The sequence below is a fragment of the Chrysochloris asiatica genome, unplaced genomic scaffold (assembly GCF_000296735.1).
Source record: "Chrysochloris asiatica unplaced genomic scaffold, ChrAsi1.0 scaffold00013, whole genome shotgun sequence".
NCBI lineage: Eukaryota > Metazoa > Chordata > Mammalia > Afrosoricida > Chrysochloridae > Chrysochloris > Chrysochloris asiatica.
Genome location: NW_006408531.1, coordinates 31,799,845 through 31,811,090, shown reverse-complemented (window position 1 = coordinate 31,811,090; position 11,246 = coordinate 31,799,845). Strand labels below are relative to the sequence as shown.

Below are 11,246 nucleotides of genomic sequence, written 5' to 3'. Positions count from 1 at the left end.
ATGAAGCTATTCATAAGAAACAGGCATGGTTTATAAACTGCAGTATTTTTATTATAATTTAATTTTTTGGAACTGAGTTATATCACTTTAAGAATTTTAATTTAAATGTATTGAAACTACTTCTAGCTCCTTGTTGTTGTTGTGAAGTACTGTCTAGTCAGTTCTGACCCATAGCGACCCTGTATAAGGTTTCTGAGGAGTAGTTGGTGAGCATGAACCGCCGACCTTGCAGTTCAATCAGCTTTGCAGTCTGGCGCATTAACCCACAGCACCATATCAGGATTCCTTATTCACAGATTTATACTATAACTAATGCAGAAGCCTTGCAAAATAAACCCTTTAGAAAGTAAACAGATTTATAAGTCAGGTGATAAAGGAAGTTTATTTCATTTGCTAAGCTGAGTATTAGGTATCAGTATAAGTATTAGGATTTTTGTTTTTCAATTTTTATATTTTTTGGGTTTTTTAAAAACTAATTCTTTTGTTTGAAGGAAAGAAATGTAATTACACTTCAAATTTAAAACATCCATATATCCATGCAGATTGATCATATTTAACTGTTTAATTTTATTACAGTCTTGAATATTTATAAATTTTAATATTATGAAACTTTTTTCTGAATGTTAAAATCATGTTTTATAATATCTCTAGTCTCAATGAAATTTTTACAAATATTTAGGCTTAATAAGGCTTCAAAGAAAGAAAAAGTACTAACAGAGGAAAATTATAATAATAGCAGTTCTGTTGAGAATTACACATGATGTAATTCTGATAATATAGTGACTTATTCTTAACTTGTACCAACATTCACTTGTATCGGTTAATTTAATCATGTGTGTTATATTTCATTTGCTTCTTAGTTTTAATTTTCTTCTCCCTGTTCTTTGTCATATAGTACTATGAAATACTTCATGCTTATGCTTAACATAACAAAAAACTACAGCTTACTTCTCCTAGAGAAAACACCAAATGGCCGATGACACAGGTGCTGCGGAAGGGCCCGGGGGCCCCGGGAGCCCGGGGGCAGGAGCCCAGGAGCGGGAGCCTGCGGTGACTTCCGCGGAGGCTTCAGCAGTGGTCTGTGGGGGCTGGGGTCGCAGCCCTGGTAGGGGCCATGGCCGAGGCCGCAGTGCTCGAGGAGGCAAAGCTGAGGACAAGGAGTAGCTCCCTGTCACCAAGCTGGGTCTTCTGGTCAAGGACATGAAGATCAAGTCCCTGGAGGAGATTTACCTTTTCTCCCTGCCAATCAAGGAGTCTGAAATCATTCACTTCTTTCTGAGAATGTCCCTCAAGGACGAGGTTTTGAAGATCATGCCTGTGCAGAAACAGACTCTCGCTGGCCAGTGGACCAGGTTCAAGGCGTTTGTCGCCATTGGGGACTACAATGGTTATGTCGGCCTAGGTGTCAAGTGTTCCAAGGAGGTGGCTACAGCCATTCATGGGGCCATCATCTTGGCCAAGCTGTCCACTGTCCCCGTGTGGCAAGGCTACTGGGGGAACAAAATCAGCAAACCCCTCACAGTTCCTTGCAAGGTGACCGGTTGCTGCGGCTTTGTCCTGGTGCGTCTCATCCCTGCGCCCAGAGGCACTGGCATTGTAATCTCAGCCCCTGTGCCCAAGAAGCTGCTGCTGCTGGCTGGTATTGAGGATTGTTACACCTCGGCCAGGGGCTGCACTGCCACCCTGGGCAACTTTGCCAAGGCCACCTTTGATGCCATCTCCAAGATCTACAGCTATCTTACCTCTGACCTCTGGAAAGAGACTGTGTTCACAAAGTCTCCCTACCAGGAGTTCACTGATTGTCTTGTGAAGATCCACACCAGAGTCTCCATGCAGAGGACCCAGGCTCCAGCCGTGGCAACCACATAAGAGGCTTCGATAAAGAGAAATAAAAGTGAATTCAGCCTGAAAAAAAAAAACAAAAACAAACAAACAAAAAACTACAGCTCAAATGTTTCTTTCTTTAAGAATCAGAATGTTGTCCCAAGAATGTCATTCTGCTAATTCCAGCTCTCAATAAATTAGACCTCAGAAGTCTTCCAAAACTTACCAAAGAACATAAAAAAGGGGAAAACAATTCCTATTAGTCTAGTTCTTAAACCTCAGGTGCCCTGGTGACATAATGACAACAGGTCTGGTCATCTCCTTCCATAAAGATTGTGGGTTTGTGTTAAAGTGTCATTGAGTTGGTTCTGATTCATACAGGGTTTCTAAGGAGTGACTGATGATCACTTTGAATATTCAACCTCGTGATTAGCATCCATTTGTTCTTTATAGCACCATACCAAGATTCTCTTAGAAAGATTACCGTCAAGAAAACCCTATGGGTCATATCTACTCTGTCCCATAGAGTTGCAATGATCAATTTGATAGTACCCAACAATTGCAACTAGTCTTGAATAGAACTTCCCCATACAGTTTTTCTCTAGAAACTCTGGTAGCGTAGTAGTTATGATTTGGGCTGCTAACCTTAAGGTTGGCAGTTGGAAACTACCAGCTGTTCCACGGGAGAAAGATGAGGTTTTTTGCTCCCATAAAGATTTACAGCCTTGGAAACCCTGTGCAGGGTCACTATGAGTCGGAACCGATTCCACAGTACTTAACAACAAAAACAACATAGGCTGTAATCTTTATAAGGAGCTCTGGTAGCGTAGTGGTTACGATTCGGGCTGCTAACCTCAGGATCATCAGTTAGAAACTACCAGCTGTTCCGCAGGAGAAAGATGAGGTTTCTGCTCCCGTAAAGCTTCGGAAACCCTGTACAGGGTCACTATGAGTTGGAACCAACTCCACAGCACATAACAACAACATAATCTTTATAGGAGCATAAAGCCAGGTCTTCCTCTCACAGAGCTGCCCACTGAGTGGGTCTGAATCATTAAGACTCCTTTTCTTAAACTATTCTTGCACTTTATTTGATCATTTTAATGACGATATAAAGATAGAGTATTTATAAAAAGCTCTTCCATTTCTTTGCTTACATTTGCAAAGACAGTAACAATTCCTTTCTTTCCTTTTTCCAGGTCCCTGTTGAAATGCTGGTACATTTTAACAAGTCTAAATTCTTGAGGAATAAAGTCCTGAATGCTGAAAAGCACATACAGTACAAATATACCAAAGTTATCTGGAAAGGGGTGATGAGAGGAATATGGTAACAACATTGTTATTGTTAAGTGCTTTTGAGTTGGTTCCAACTAATATCAACCCTGTATAGGGTTTTCAAGGAGTGGCTGGTGGGTTTGAACTGCCAACCTGTGGTTCCCAGTCCAGTGCTGATCCTACAGAGCCACAAATAGTAGAGGCCAGCTTAACTGGCTTTGCAATGACAGCACTGAGATGTAATGCAACTGGTCAAAGTTAATAATGGGGAGACTTTGAATACCATAGCTTATTAGAATGTGCACATGGAGTCTTCAGAAATATTTCCTACAACTCCTGATGTGGCACTATAAAATAAGCCCTGGATTGCTAACCAAAATGTTGGTGGTTCAAACCTACCAGTCATTCCTTGGAAATGCTGTACAGAGTCGCTGTGACTCAGAATTGATTTGACGGGCAGTTAACAACAGCAATAATAAACTGGCCCCTGATCTGTTACCACCTGGTGTGACCTTGTAGGATAAGCTAACCTCAAGGTCATCAGTTCAAACCCACCTCCTCAGAAAGCCTGTACAGGGTCCCTGTAAGTCGGAACCAACTCTTCAGCTCTTAACAACAACAATAAAGTCATGGATGCCTATAAAGAACGAATATGTTTGGTTATCATAACATTGTTTATCTACAAAGTAAATCACTAACATATATGTAGTAAGCAATGGGCCAAAGATTATGATTGGGCAATACAGAGGAGAACTACAAATAGCTAAGATGTCAATGTCACTATAATCAAAGAATTGCAAGTCACTTAGGGGAATGGAGACACCTTGGCAGTACAAGGAGTTAAGCATTGAGCTGCTAACCAAAGAGTTGTCAGGTTGGTAGTTCAAACCCACCAGCCTCTCCATGGGATAAAGATGAAGCAGTTTGCTTCCATAAAGACTCACAGCCTTAGAAACCCTGTGGAGCAGTTTTACTCTGTTCTATCAGCCACTATGAGTCAGGGTCAATTCAATTGCTGTGAATTTGGTTTTTGGATGGAAGAGTAGCAAAAAAGCAGAACATTCTCTCTTTGTTTGTGGTATGAAGCACAGTTGTTGTTGTTGTTAAATGCCGTCAAGTCGGTTCCAACCCATAGCAACCCTCTAGAGGGTTTCTAAGGAGCAACTGGTGAGCTTGAAACACCAACCTTGCAGTTCAAACTAACTTTCAGTCTAGTGCATTAACCCACAGCACCACTATATATATCACATTATTGTAGAAATTATCTTTTCTACTAGCCTTGGAAAACAAAAAACTAATTCTGATCCACAGAGTAGAACTGCCCCAAAGTGTTTCCAAAGCTATAATCTTTACAGAAGCAGATAAACACACAGTTCTCCTGCTAGCAGCTGATGGGCTCAAACTGCTGACCATTTGGTTAGCTGCCAAACATTTTAACCACTGAGCACCAGGAACTAAAATTACTGATTCAACTTTCCCTTGATTATTGTCCTAATAAATATAATTAGGAAAAAATTAAGTTGGGAAAAACTTATTTAGTATTTGACAACTTCATTTATGTGAGAATTTTACTTAATCTATTTGACAATAGAAATAAAATAATTCTCAAAGAAAATAATTAAGAAAAGGTTAAGAAATCTAGAAATATGCAAACTGAAAAAAAATTATTCTGTTGACTAGACCTGTAATGTAAGAGGGATGCTAGCAGCCTGAGCTTTCCATTTACCCTATTTTATTTTATTGCTGTATTAAAACTTTCTTCTCCAAGGAATCTCAGAATATTAGTTCTCAATAAGATTTTAGAGTTCACCCGGCAAAATCCTTCATCACACATACATGAGAACTAAGACCATAGAAAGTAAAGGACTTCCTCAGTCATACAAAAGCCATACATAATATATTTGGAATGAAAATGCAAGGGTCTTTTCACCAAATCTTGATTTGTTTCCATTGATTAATTACCATTGAAAAGAGATCTAATCCATTTGTTTTTTCACACTCCTTCCAATGTTTCTAATGTTCTTGAAAAGCTTTACTCCTCTTCCTATTGCCTTTTCAAGGACTCCCCAAGATGCCTCAGGTTGCTTTTCTTACACCATTCCTTGCATTCCCTTTCTTCTTGGGGATGGATTGTTATTTAAAATACATCTCTAGCTTCTCTATGGACATTAAGTGTCTTCTCTGTGCTTTCTTCAGTATTTCCAATATATTTCCATCACCACAGGGGATTTTTTAAAAAAAGACTTAGAAGTAGTGCAGAGTGGTACTATTACAAAAAAGAAGGTAGTGAAAAGTATGAAGTTATCATGACAAAGGGAGAACATTCAAATACAATGACATTTAAAACCAATAAATCTAAGTAATAGAAATATATTTGTATGAATGTTCATTCTAGAAAATCAGGTTAGACAACTTATTCCATTAAATCACCATAATTTATGTAATATTTTGCTTACTAAATAAGAAAGAGTTTTTAATGCCAAATCCATGGCTAAGCATTCAGCCTCTTCCAGAACACTTTATAATCGTGCTTTGATCCCACTCCTTCAGTTAAACTATTTTCATCTAGCCAAATTCACTCCTTAAAATTATATCCACCTTTCTATCTTACTTACCAACTCCATCTTCTCTTCTCCATCAAGTGGGTGCTCTCCTGATTTTCTTCTCTTTCTTAGGTCTAATGCATTACCTCCACAGAGTCGTTGGTCAGAATCTCCTTTCTTTTCCTTCTACTCTCAGTGGTCCATCAGACTGTTGCCCCATAACATATCCCTATGTGTGTGAATCTCAATCTGGATGCCCTGTTCCATGCTTCTTGCTATTTAGAAAGCATCACCTCTTGAATGGTCCACCATCCACCAGTCAACATACATTCACTGTTGTTGTTGATATTAGGTGCCATTGAGTCAGTACCAACTCATAGTGACCCTATGCACAACAGAAGGTAACATGGCCTGGTCCTGTGCCAGCCTCCCAATTGTTGACATGCTTGAGCCCATTGATGCTGCCACTTTGCCAATCCATCTCATTGGGGATCTTCCTCTTTTTCTCTGACCCTCCACCTTACCAAACATGATATCCTTCTCCAACGACTGGTCCCTACTGACAATATGTCTGAAGTATGAGGGATGAAGTTTGGCCATCCTGGCCTCCAAAGGGCACTCTGGCTGCACTTGTTCCAACACAGATCCGTTTGCTCTTTTCTGAGGAAATAATTATGTAGAGTTAAAACAAACAATAAGAGCCTAATCTCAAAAGTCTGCAATTAGCTGGTATCTATCCACAATGAATAGACTAGATATTGAGCAGAAAAATAACTAAGTAGGTAGTGAATGGTAAAATTTGAAAGGTAACTAAGATTATCCACTGAAAATATCAATTGTTATTAAGTGCCACTGAGTTAGCTTTGATTCAGTATAAGCCATCTGAGGAGCAATTGGTTGGTTTGAATGTTTGACATTGTGGTTTACAGTGTCTACTATGTGTCAGACACTGTGGGAAAATCCATTGGAATGCAAGGTCGGTTTGAACCACAAGGTTGGTGGTTCAAATTCACCAACCACTCTTTGGAAACCCTGTACAGGATCACTATGAGTTGGCACCAACTAGATGGCACCAACTAGTTGGCACTAACTAGATGTGCCGAACACTTTTGTAAACATTGGAATTGGTTTTATAGCCATGAATAAAATAGACACGGTCTTAATTCTAATTGATCTTACATTCAAATGTATGAGTAAGATAAATTTTTAAAAGATAACTTTGCCTGGCAGTCTGATTGGCTACTATAAGAACAAACAAGTTGTTCACTGGTGAGCCATCAAGGCAAGCAATCAAGTCCCTTCAGGACAAACCCTCCTCCAACTCAAAGGGATCACATGAGCAGACATGTAAGCTTGCTGGCGACAATGTTAGTTTCCTGGTGAGAGGAAGATGGCGAAAGGCAACAAGGAAAATATGGCCTGAGTTTGACCATGTTCCATTGATTCCCATTGACCTAGAGATGAGAGAGAGAAGAGGAAGGACTGGTTGGTCTAAAGTGTAATGAGACCTGGGGACTCCTGAGTCCATGGACAAGGACACAGCCATGAAGGCTAGAGCTGAGAGTGAAATGTCCAGCTGATATGAAGTGAGGGTAGATGCACAAGAATGCCCAAAATTGTAGATAGTACCCATTCGACCTAACTTCAATGGCTTGTTGATCAGAACTCAATAAAGGAAGATGAAAAAAAAATTTTTTTGATAATGGAAGCAAGTGTAAATTGCTACAGTTTGATGAACTTGACCTATACTTATAGATGTAGTAGCTCAAAATAGTAACTGAGAGGGAAGGAGTTTTCACATCAAATATAAATCCTATCCCTTCTGTATACAGGGTTGATAGGGACATGCAACTTAGACATTGGCTGCCTAAAATGAGTGCAAAATAAAGGCCTGAAGTGACTGGCTTACAAGTTTTCAAGAGGTAGTTTAGTTTTAGAGTGTGTGGGGAAGGTAGAATCCTCACTGAATAGTATTCATCTTGTCTAGATGGGTCTGGTGAAAAGGGATAGGAATAAAATTCTTGATTCAATAGTGAGTAATTGGTTTATTTTTTTTTAACAGTTCCTGATAAATTTTATTTCTAGAACACTGAGTGTTCTAGACATCCAACCACTGAAAGACTGGCAGTTCGAACCCACCCAGAGGAAGAAAGGTCTGGTGATTTACTTTTTTTTTTTTTTTTTTTATTTATTTTTTTTTTTTTTTTTTTTTTTTTTTTTTTTTTTTTTTTTTTATTATTATTTTAATGTTTTATTGTGAATTATGTGATAGTTTACATGGGAGAACATTAGAGAGTGTATTCCCACCATGTCTTGGAAGGGACTTTGCCCTGAGGGGACCCAACCGCTTGCCTTGATGTCTCCTGGGCAAGCAACTTGCTTGTTCTTGTAGTAATCAGTTGGACTGTCTATATTGTTTTGTATTTTTCCTGTCAGTCTTTCTTTCAAGAAGTATCTTCTGTTCTTCTAGCCACTCCAGGCTGTTCTGCTTGTACTTTCAAGTGGAAATTTTCCACCTCAGATTTTTCTGAAGATAACTGGAAAGCAACTGCAGCAGGAAATCAACAGGGAACTGCCAGAAATTCAAACTGGATTCAGAAGAGGATGTGGAACTAGAGATTTCATTGCTGATGTCAGAAGAATCATGACTGAAAGTAGAGAACACCAGAGATGCTTATTTATGCTTTATTTAAGATGCAAAATTTTTCAACTCTATGGATAATAATAAACTATGAATAACATTGTGAAGAAGGTCTATTCAAGAACATTTATGGATCATGAGGAACTTGTATATAGCCCAAGACACAGTCATTTAAACAGAACAAAGAGATACAACATGACTTGAAATCAGGAAAGTTGTGCACCAGCATTGTATTCTTTCACCATACGTATTCAATCTGTCTACCACTCGTCTGCCAATTTGTTGTGCTGTGGTGGCTTGCATGTTGCTGTGATGCTGGAAGCTATGCCACAGGTATTTTAATACCAGCAGGATTATCCACAGTGGAGAGGTTTCAGCTGAGCTTCCAGATGAAGAAAGACTAGGAATAAGGAAAGATGGACTACTTCAGAATATTTAGCCACTGAAAACCTTATGAGTAACAGTGGAACACTGTCACCATCAGAATATTGAATACTGAAACATGATAAAGAGCACCAGAATATGATCAGATACAGTGCTGGAAGATGAGCCCCTCAGGTTGGAAGGCACTCAAGCTGCCTCCTCAAAGAAGAATTGACTGATGACATGGATGGTAGGTTGGCGCAGGAACAGGGAGTGTTTCATTCTCTTTTGCATAGGATCACTATGAGTTGGTACCGACTTGATGGCACGTAACAACAACAACATTCAATTTTTATGCTGAGCAAATAATCCAAGAAACTGGATTATATGAAGAAGAGTGTAGCATTAGGTTTGGAGGATGACTCATTAACAACCTGTGATATGCAGATGATAAACCTTGCTTGTTGAAAGCAAAGAGGACTGAAAATACTTACTGATGACGATCAAAGACTACAGTCTTTAGAATGGCTTACCTCAAAGTAAAGGAAAAAAAATCTTCACAATTAGATCAATAAATAAATCATGATAAATAAAGAAAAGGTTGAAATTGGCACAGACTTTTTTTTGCTTGAAAAGTGAAAAAGAGGAAGACACTGAAAGAGAAGACTTGGCACCGTGGTAGCAGTAATGGGTTCAAGCGTAACAATTGTGAGGGTGTCCTAGGACTGAGCAGTGTTTTGTTCTGTTGTGCATACGGTCAGTATGAGTCCTAACTGACTTGACTACATCTGACAACAACAACAAATCTTTATATAAGCAGGTGCCACATGTTTCTCCTTCTGAGCCACTAACCTTTCAGCTACTAGCTGAGTGCTTTAATCATCAGGGCATCTCAGCAAGCCATTTGATAATTAAAACTTCAGCATTCCAGGTACTTAGATACCAGCAATGGAGGTGTCCTAGAAAAGAATTTCACCAGTTTCGTGTATTTAATAGGAAGAAACCCTGCTGTGGAACTATGGGATAAGCACTAGACTTCTAACTGCAAGTTTGGTGGTTCAAATCCACCAGTTAGTCTGGGAAACCCTATACAGAGTTGCTATGGACAGCATTTAACAACAATTACAAACCTTGAATTTGGTCTCTGGATCATTTGTATATTAATTAACATATAATTTTTTTTTTTTTTGTAACTCTAATCTGAATTTTCTCAGTTATATTTCATCATTTAGGAGGCTAGTTAAATCTGAGTGAATTAACAAAGTTTATTTAGTCCTTCATTACTGTGGTGCAGCAAATTATTTAATATGACTTTTCTATCTATAGTCTTTATAATTCCCACTTAAGAGAAGATGACCAGCCGCTCTGCAGAAGAAAGATGATGCTTTCTGTTCCCATAAAAGTTTACAGCTTTGGAAACCTTATGCAGAGTCACTATGAGTCGAAACCAATTTGATAGCATACAACCATCACCAAGAGAAAGTGGGGGAAGATACTGATAGGATTATATGATTCAGTTGTGAATGATTGTTAACAGGGATAATTGTGATTGTAAAAACTTGGAACTCTAATGTGATGATTGGCTAATTTTGTCATTCTTGTTGTTGTTGTGTGCCATTCAGTTGATTCCGACCCATAGTGATCTTATATAGGGTTTCTGAAGAGCAGCTGGTGAGCTTGAACCGCCAACCTTGAAGTTCAAATGGCTCTACAGTCTGGTGCATTAGCCCATAGCGCCACACCAGGATTCTTCATCATCCTACTGGGTGTAAAGTCAGCTATCTCAAAAGCAGAAAGGGGGATCTACCTACCATCGAGGAAGATGAACCAGGAGTGGAATGCATCCATTGGACCCTGAGATCCCTGCGAGTTGAGCATACTCGACCCAAGAGATAACGATTTAACACTAGAGGAGTGGCAGATGAGTGTTAGCAGCAGAACCAAGAGCCAGAGCAGGAGACAGAGTAAGTACTCATGGAGTGAATAAAGCTGATTTCCTTTAGGCAAGAGGCTCGATTATGGGAATAAGATGCTTCTAGATACTTAATCTGGGGAGTATCTGGTGAGGTTTATAGTGTAATTGAGAGCCTTTGGGTATTTATTGGCAGTTTCAAAATGTGTTTGTAACATTGTCCAGACAGGGTAGAGGCCAAGGGAATGAGTAGCTATGAGACCAAGGAACAGAGATTGGTGTACCTATGGGCATGGCTGAGAAGAGGCCGTCCTGACTTAAAGAACTGTGCCCTGAGTATTTCTAATACTCTTAACTTCTCTAATAAATTTCAAAATCATGAGTAAGGTCTGTGAATTCTCTGTGGCCATTGCAATGAATTATCACACTTGGCTGAGTAACGAGTGCTGTGGGAGGAAGATTGGCATCAGAATTGGTAAGGAAGTTGAAGGGTGGGAGGGTGGAAGGTCATGTCTGACCTTTTATCCTCACAGGAATCAGCCTTGGGCCCATGGTGATGGATTCTCCTTCCCCCTTGTGAAGTCATCGGATACCATGTCCATGATCTTTATTATAATCACTAACAAACACTTCAATGAATTCTTACTGTATGATTCACCATGTGCTATGAAGTGGGGATGTAAGTCAT

General features: G+C 39.4%; 1 pseudogene; it reads left to right on the top strand.

Moving 5' to 3' along the window:
- The first annotated feature begins 969 nt into the window (after positions 1–969).
- Positions 970–1,869, top strand: LOC102811684 (annotated as a pseudogene).
- The last annotated feature ends 9,377 nt before the right edge of the window (positions 1,870–11,246 follow it).